Source organism: Myodes glareolus, chromosome 25, assembly GCF_982192425.1.
Source record: "Myodes glareolus chromosome 25, mMyoGla1.1, whole genome shotgun sequence".
Taxonomy (NCBI): domain Eukaryota; kingdom Metazoa; phylum Chordata; class Mammalia; order Rodentia; family Cricetidae; genus Myodes; species Myodes glareolus.
The window spans coordinates 20,224,432-20,231,715 of NC_142050.1; the positions used below are offsets into that span (position 1 = coordinate 20,224,432).

General features: G+C 40.6%; 1 long non-coding RNA gene across 1 annotated transcript; it reads left to right on the forward strand.

Annotated features, from left to right (window-relative positions):
- The first annotated feature begins 1,235 nt into the window (after positions 1-1,235).
- Positions 1,236-6,661, forward strand: LOC148117843 (uncharacterized). Its single transcript, XR_015736679.1, has 3 exons — positions 1,236-1,334; positions 2,581-2,629; positions 6,401-6,661. It is a non-coding gene; the product is annotated as an uncharacterized LOC148117843 (long non-coding RNA).
- Positions 6,662-7,284: the final 623 nt, after the last annotated feature.

Sequence of the window (7,284 nt, forward strand, 5' to 3'; positions counted from 1 at the left end):
ACTGTCATATTTGCATCAGGTTATTGGTGAAGAACTTGAATTTCTGTAAGAGCTGCTCATACTTACTCAACTTTACCTTTTTCCTGAATTCAACCCGCCGCTTCTTTCACATGACACTTTCCTTTCTTAAATGATCTATTCATTCAAGCAAACTATGTGTCAAGGGTGTCCCTGAATGGAGGACTAGTAGAGAGGCCATTGAGTGAAGCTGTGAAGTTGAAGCCTGGATGGTCTTGGGTAACACCCGATTCTGTGTTACCCTCTCGATACAGTTCGCGTGCCACTGTACCTTATGTGAGTCCGGGCAAAGGCCTGGAGATTGAAAGAAACACACAAGAGACCTGGGTCATTCGATCAGCCGAATGCCGCTTTATTCAATTTAGGGGAAAACCTATATACTTGGCTGCTGCCTAAGGATTACCTCTCAGGCAGGTGGGCCCTGGCTGCTGCATAAGGATTTCTTCCCAGGCAGGTGGGAAATTACCATACCAAAGAATGAAACAGTGCCCTTCAGCTAATCACCAGGCTAGGGCAGAGGGAGCACAGGAGCAAACAGGATGCTTAGCTGGCTGGCCAGAAACTGTCCTCAATATGCACTCCAAGGAGCAAGGGTAGACCAGGCCCTACAGTCTTGTAGAATCCAAGATGTTAGAGATTCCAGAGTTGTGGGATATCTGCCAAGGAGAGATGCTAATAGGTTGGTTGTAGAACCAATCCAAGAGGAAGAAGTGTGTTGCAGTCAACAAAGCTGAATGGAATTGGAGATCTGAAGAGCACTTTGCCATCAGACATGGAGATGCTGAGTTTGGAGTCTACCCAGCTGGTTTTCAGTCTTCCTTTGGTCTAGTATTTCCTCTCTATGCTCCCTTCCCTGAATTTTGGAATGCTTAAGTATATCCTATGCCATTATATGTTGAAAGTATGTGATCTGCTTTTTATTTTTAATTTTACAGGTGATTATAGTGAAGAGATTGCATGAATCTCAGAAGAGACTTTGAACTTGAAAACATTGTTGAGACTATCATAGTCTATGGAAATTTTTGAAGCTGGACTAAATGCATTTTTGCATTATGATATTATTGCAAGATTATGGAGACCAGGGAATGGAAGATGGAAGTTTGGATGTAATTGGCCCCCATAATCTCACAGGGAACGGCTCTATTACGAGGTGTGGCTTTGTTGGAATAGGTATGATTTTGTAGGAGGAAGTGTGCTACTGTGGGGACAGGCTTTGAGGTTTCCTGTGCTCAGTGTCTCAGTTTCTGATCAAGATATAACCACCACCTCTGTCTGCATACCGTCATGCTTGCCACCATGACTGAACCTCTGAAACTGTAAGTGAGCCCCCTAATTAAATGCTTTCCTTATGAGTTGCCATGATCATGGTGTCTCTTTACAGCAATAGAAAGCCTACCTAAGATACCCACGTCCAGCTGCTAGGGAATCTCATGTGGGGTGGGGGTGTGCTAGACTACACTGGACTGTTATGAAGTAGGAGTGGGCATTGGCAGCTCTTTTAACTAGTAGTCGACTCTAAGATCTTGACATGAATATTATACAATATGAATATTGTACTTTGTTAAATTTTCAATGTATTTCTATGTCTAAGAAAAAAATCTAGATTTTTTTTGCTAAGAAATTAATTCGATGGTGAATCCGATATTTCAAAAGGAGAAAAAATGAACATAATTCACCAGCTTCAATACGTGAATGTCAAAACACCCAGTTTTATGTATTGATTTATAGACTAAATAATTTCAAAGTTGGATAGAAAGGTGCATTGTCTCATACTGATTACTCATGGTGCTAAAAACTAACCTTTATAAAAATAAAACTGATTTGTTTTTCTTATTAATTAAATGAAGTAGAGACTTTAAAAAGCCAAAAACTCCCTCTCCACTTTAGGGATCTTGACTACTACTTCAGTTTTTGTTTTTTAAGTTCAATGTCAACTAAGTATTATGCCCTTAAAATCTAGAGCTGGAAACTTTTAATAGGAAAAGATTCTTTTGCTAGATGAAATTTTCTTATCTACTAAATCAAATTAATTCTAAACAGTAATTATCACCACTTAGAAAGCAGCAAGCAAAATTTCTTGCCAAAATGTGGGTAGACCTATATTTTCCCCAGCCTACTCTCTTTTTATTTTTGTCGCTTTGGAGTTGTTAACAATCGCCCTGTATTTATAAAAGCACCGAATTTCGTATCCGTCAAGTGCCTCACCTTCTGTTGAAGTGGTGGGTAGTGTAAAAGAAGGATGTTCCTATTACCTGTGAAGTGCATATGTGCAAGTTCTGACCGCTGATGTATTTGAATGTACATCAAGCTTTAAGAAGGGCTCGGATTTGGAAGAGGTGCTGACTGAGGGTGGGGCAGGGGAGCTCTACAGAAGAACTGGAGCTTTTGTAAGATGATGAAAACTCAGGCTTTCTCTGCCTTGTGAGGATACAGTGACACGTTGGCTTTTTGTGCTAAAGAGATGGCTCAGTCGTTAAGAACATTTGCTGGTCTTGCAGAGGAAGAAGGCTTGGTTCCAGCACTCACATGGTGACTCACGGCTGTCTGTATCTCTTATTCCAGGGAGTCTGATGCTCTCTACTGGCTTCTGCAGGCACCAGGCGCATGTGAGGTATGTATATACACATCATGCATGCAAATACTTAGACATATAAAACAAGTAAATATTTTTTAAAATTATTGTTTATGTGTATGAGGGTTTGCACCACAGGCATACCTAGTGCTCACAGAGCCCAAAAGACGGCATAGATCTCCCAGAACTAGTGTCATTGACAGCTGTGAACAGCCAGGTGGGTGCTAGGAATCAAACATGGGTCTTCTGGAAGAGCAGTCAGTGCTCTTAACCACTGAGTCATCTCCACAGCCCCATGAACAAACCTTATTAAAGGAGGAAGAGGAAGGAGAGGAAAGAAGAAGAGGTGGTGTCAGCAGTAGCTACTTCCCAGTCAGGAAGGGAGCTTTCCCCAGAAATCAAATTCTCTTATACTTTGATCTTGAATGCTCAAGCTATGAAAAATAAACCCCTGAAGCTTATCTCACTCAGTCTGTGCTATTTCTTACAGCTACAAAGATCCATGAGTTGGAGACATGGTCCCTGCTTGGGGCTATTGGGAAGTGATAGGACCTTCCAGAGGTAGAGCCTAGAGGGAGGTCTTTAGGTCACTGCAATAACTTCATGTCCTTAGTGGGGTAATGGGTCCTCAGTCCTTTCTTTTTCCTCTCTTTTCTCATTTTCTGGCTGAAGGTAAGCACTTGCAGTATGATGTACATGCATGGTTCCATGCTACAGGCTCAAAGCAATGCAGCTCATCACAGACCTGATACCTCTACAACTAGAGCTCATACTGACATTTTTCTTTGTAAACTGTGTCAAGTATTTGTTGTGGCAGAAAACTGACTAACACAGAACACTAAAACTGACTCAGACAGATTAAAAACTGGGCTGGAGCGATGTTTCAGAGGTGAAGAGTGTGCCCTTCTCTTGCAGAGGACTCAAACGCAATCCCTAACACCCACATTGGGTGGCTCACAAACACCTTAAATTCTATATCTGTTGTCTCTTGTTAGAAGGCCCTGGCATTCACATGTACATACTCACACGTAGACTCATACACGTACACATAGCTAAAAATAAGAATGAAATAAATCTTTAAAATGTATTAATAACTTTCACACTCAGAAAAGTGCTGTATGACGTAGAAAGAACCAAATGCAATGGGGTTAAACATGCTCTGTCTGTGAGATAGATTCAGTGCAGCACCGGCTGTACATTCAATTTTCAAACCTACACTTTAATCAAGGACTCTCCCACTGCATGTGAGTCTATTGTAAAATTTGCCCTAAGCCAGCAGCAGGTTCAAGAATAATGTTCAGAAAAGGAGCAGAAAGAGAGAGAGAGAAAAAAAAAAACACTCATAAAAAAAGAGCCTCAGGTCTGAGCCCAGAGAAACCATTAGACCTGTGAGTGTCGATTTTTAGTTCTGTGAACTTGGGAATGTAATTAACCTCTTTGACCCTCAGTTTTTTCCTGAGTAAAGTGTAGATAATACAAACTGCCACACTATGTTCTAAGGACTGAATAAAATATCTATGACAGTGGGGCAGTTTGGGCTTTGGTCATTTAAGATCTCAATCTTGTGAAGGTTAATTCTTCTATTACTCTAGATGATGTAAGAAGAGCGTCAATCATAGAACTCTATCCTGTGATCATAGGCCACTTATGAAGGCTAGGATAAACAAAGTTTCTTACCAGGAATTCAAGTCTCCAACAGAAACATATCAAGATGGGTGCATCCTTTGAGAGTTGCTGCTATTGAGGTCTGTTGTCGGAGGCATGCTCATTTGTTTCCCTAGCATTCAAACCAGAAATAATTACATAAACTGTATTAATTAAAACACTGCTTGGCCAATCACTTAAGTGTATCGCTAGCTAGCTCTTATATCCTAAATTAACTCATTTCTATTAATCTGTGTATCGCCACATGGCTGTGGCTTACCGGGTAAAGTTCTGTTCCATTTTGTCTCTGGCAGGGGCTACATGGTATCTCACTGACTCCGCCTACGTTCTCCCAGCATTCAGTTTAGTTTTCCTGCCTAGCTCTAGTCTGCTCTATCACAAACCAAAGATGCTTCTTTATTCACTAACCAATAAAAGCAATACATATAAAAGGACTTCCCACACCAGAGATTTTGCAAACCATCTGGAATTTTATCCCTTTTTAGATTTGGTTGTTGAGTTCCTTTCTGACTCTGTTACTAACATAGTTTTCCTGATAAAGTTCCATATCTATTGTCCATGCTTATGACTAAGAGCCCACGGTGTAAAAGATAAACAGAGTAGGAGAAGGGTTAGATAGTAAATGCTTAGCATCCTTTTTATTATTAGAGCAGAATTTTTGGTGTTCTTTGTGGGACAGTTGTATAGTGTTTGGGGGTATATTGCTGTGATTGGTGTGAAAAAAGGCTGAGAGGTTAATAGCTGGGCAGGAAGTGTAGGCAGGACTTCTGGGGAGAGAAAGGAAGAGGAGGAAAAATCTAGGTGCATGGGAGATGCCAGGAGGCACAGAGAGGAAACAGAAGGTGCAAGATGTAAGAGAGTTCTGACACCATGTGAGAGAATGTACATTAATATAAATGTAAAGTTATAAGGGCTAGTTAGGAGCAAGCCTAAGCTATAGATCGAACTTTCATAGTTGATAAGATGTCTCCATGTCATAATTTGAGAGCTAGCTGGAGAGACAGAAGAAGATTTGTTACGGTATTCAGTGTAGGTCATTTTAATTGAAGAATACTGTCTCACTGCAGCTGGCCCTCTTCTGTTGTGGGACACTATGAGCTTTATTCTTAGAAAAGTAGTGTCGTAGCTGGGCATGATGGAGCACACATTTACTCTGGAGTCAGAGAAGCAAGCTGATCTCTGTGAGCTTAAGGCCAGCCTGGTCTGTAAAATAAGTTCTAGGAGACCCATGAAGAAGCAGAAGAGGAAGAGAAGGAAGAGTACAAGGAGGATGAGGATGAGGATGAAGGTGAGGAGGAGGAGGGGGACAAGGATGAAGACAAGGGCGAGGAGGAGAAAGGGAGAAGAAAAGATAAGAGACCAGGTAGTGGTGGTGTATACCTTTAATCCCATACTCAGGAAGCAGAGGCAGGTGGATCTCTATGAGTTTGAGGCCAGTCTGGTCTACAGAGCAAGTTCTAGGACAGCTAAACTACACAGAGAAACCCTGTCTCAAAAAAACAGAAAGAAAGAAAGAAAGAAAGAAAGAAAGAAAGAAAGAAAGAAAGAAAGAAAGAAAGAAAGAAAGAGGGAGGGTGGGAGGGAGGGAAGGAAGGAAGGAAGGAAGGACGGAAACAGTATAGTATAGTATAGTATAGTATAGTATAGTATAGTATAGTATAGTGAAGTATAGTATAGTATAGTGAAGTATAGTATAGTATAGTATAGTATAGTATAGTACAGTGAAGTATAGTGTAGTATAGTATAGTATAGTATAGTATAGTATAGTGAAGTATAGTATAGTATAGTATAGTATAGTATAGTATAGTATAGTGAAGTATAGTGTAGTATAGTATAGTATAGTGAAGTATAGTATAGTATAGTATAGTATAGTATAGTGAAGTATAGTATAGTATAGTATAGTATAGTATAGTATAGTATACTATAGTGAAGTATAGTATAGTAGAAAGTGGTTCAACTTTGAACTCCATGACAGGGGTTCAAGGATTGGGTCTTCTGTTGTCCGTTTCATGACTGCTCCAGCCTTGTTAAGTCATTTTTCTTGTATAAGAATATACATTGGGACAAATGAGCTCTGAGGACTACTCTAGCTCAAAATCGAGCTTCTGCATATTTAACATTATTTTCATTTATCCTCATCTACAGGAATTATGAAAATGGGTTCCATTCCATTTCATATCTCGCCACTCCTCTTCAAACTATGCAAGCTACACTGAATACAGAATTATGCTCCCACTTAAGAGATTTGCTCTTACAGTCCTTGGATAGGATGCTGGGAAACTACCCTCATTTTTCATAGTTCTGCTCAAACCACCCGGAAAGCCATCCCTAAGCTCCTGTGTACTGGTTCCTGCTCCATCCCTTTCTATATACATAAATATCTCGTTATTTTCAGTTTTTTTCAAAGATGTATTTATTTTTATTTTAAGCATGAATACGTGTGTGTGTGTGTGTGTGTGTGTGTGTGTGTGTACCCTATGCTATATGTATGTACATGCACCACATGGATGTCTGTTGCCCACAGAGGCTAGAAGAGAGCATCACATAATACATGACTAATAAAAACTCAGAGAGGAAAATTGGGGTTCAGCCTGAAGACCGGAAAAGCAAAGCAGCCAGCTACTGACTCTTACCTCGACCTCAACCCAAAATGGCAATCCTGCCTCCAGGAATCTCAAAATGAGACTGAGACTGGGGGCTGTCTCCTCCCATTTTATAAGCCTCTCTAGGGCTGGGATTAAAGGCACGCACTGCCTGGTTTCTATGGCAAACTAGTGTGGCTACTGTGACTAAAGGTATGTGTTACCACTGCTTGGTCTCTAAGGCTGATCAGTGGAGCTGGTTTACTCTCGGATCTCCATGCAAGCTTTATTTATTAAAATACAAATTAAAAGCCACTACAATCAGATCCTCGGGAGCTAGAGTTAGAACAAGTTGTGAGTTGCTGAGTCAGTACTCTAAACCAAGAGTCCTTAGCAAGAGCAGCTCTTAACTTCTGAGCTCTCTCTCTCTCTCCCACTCTCTATTTC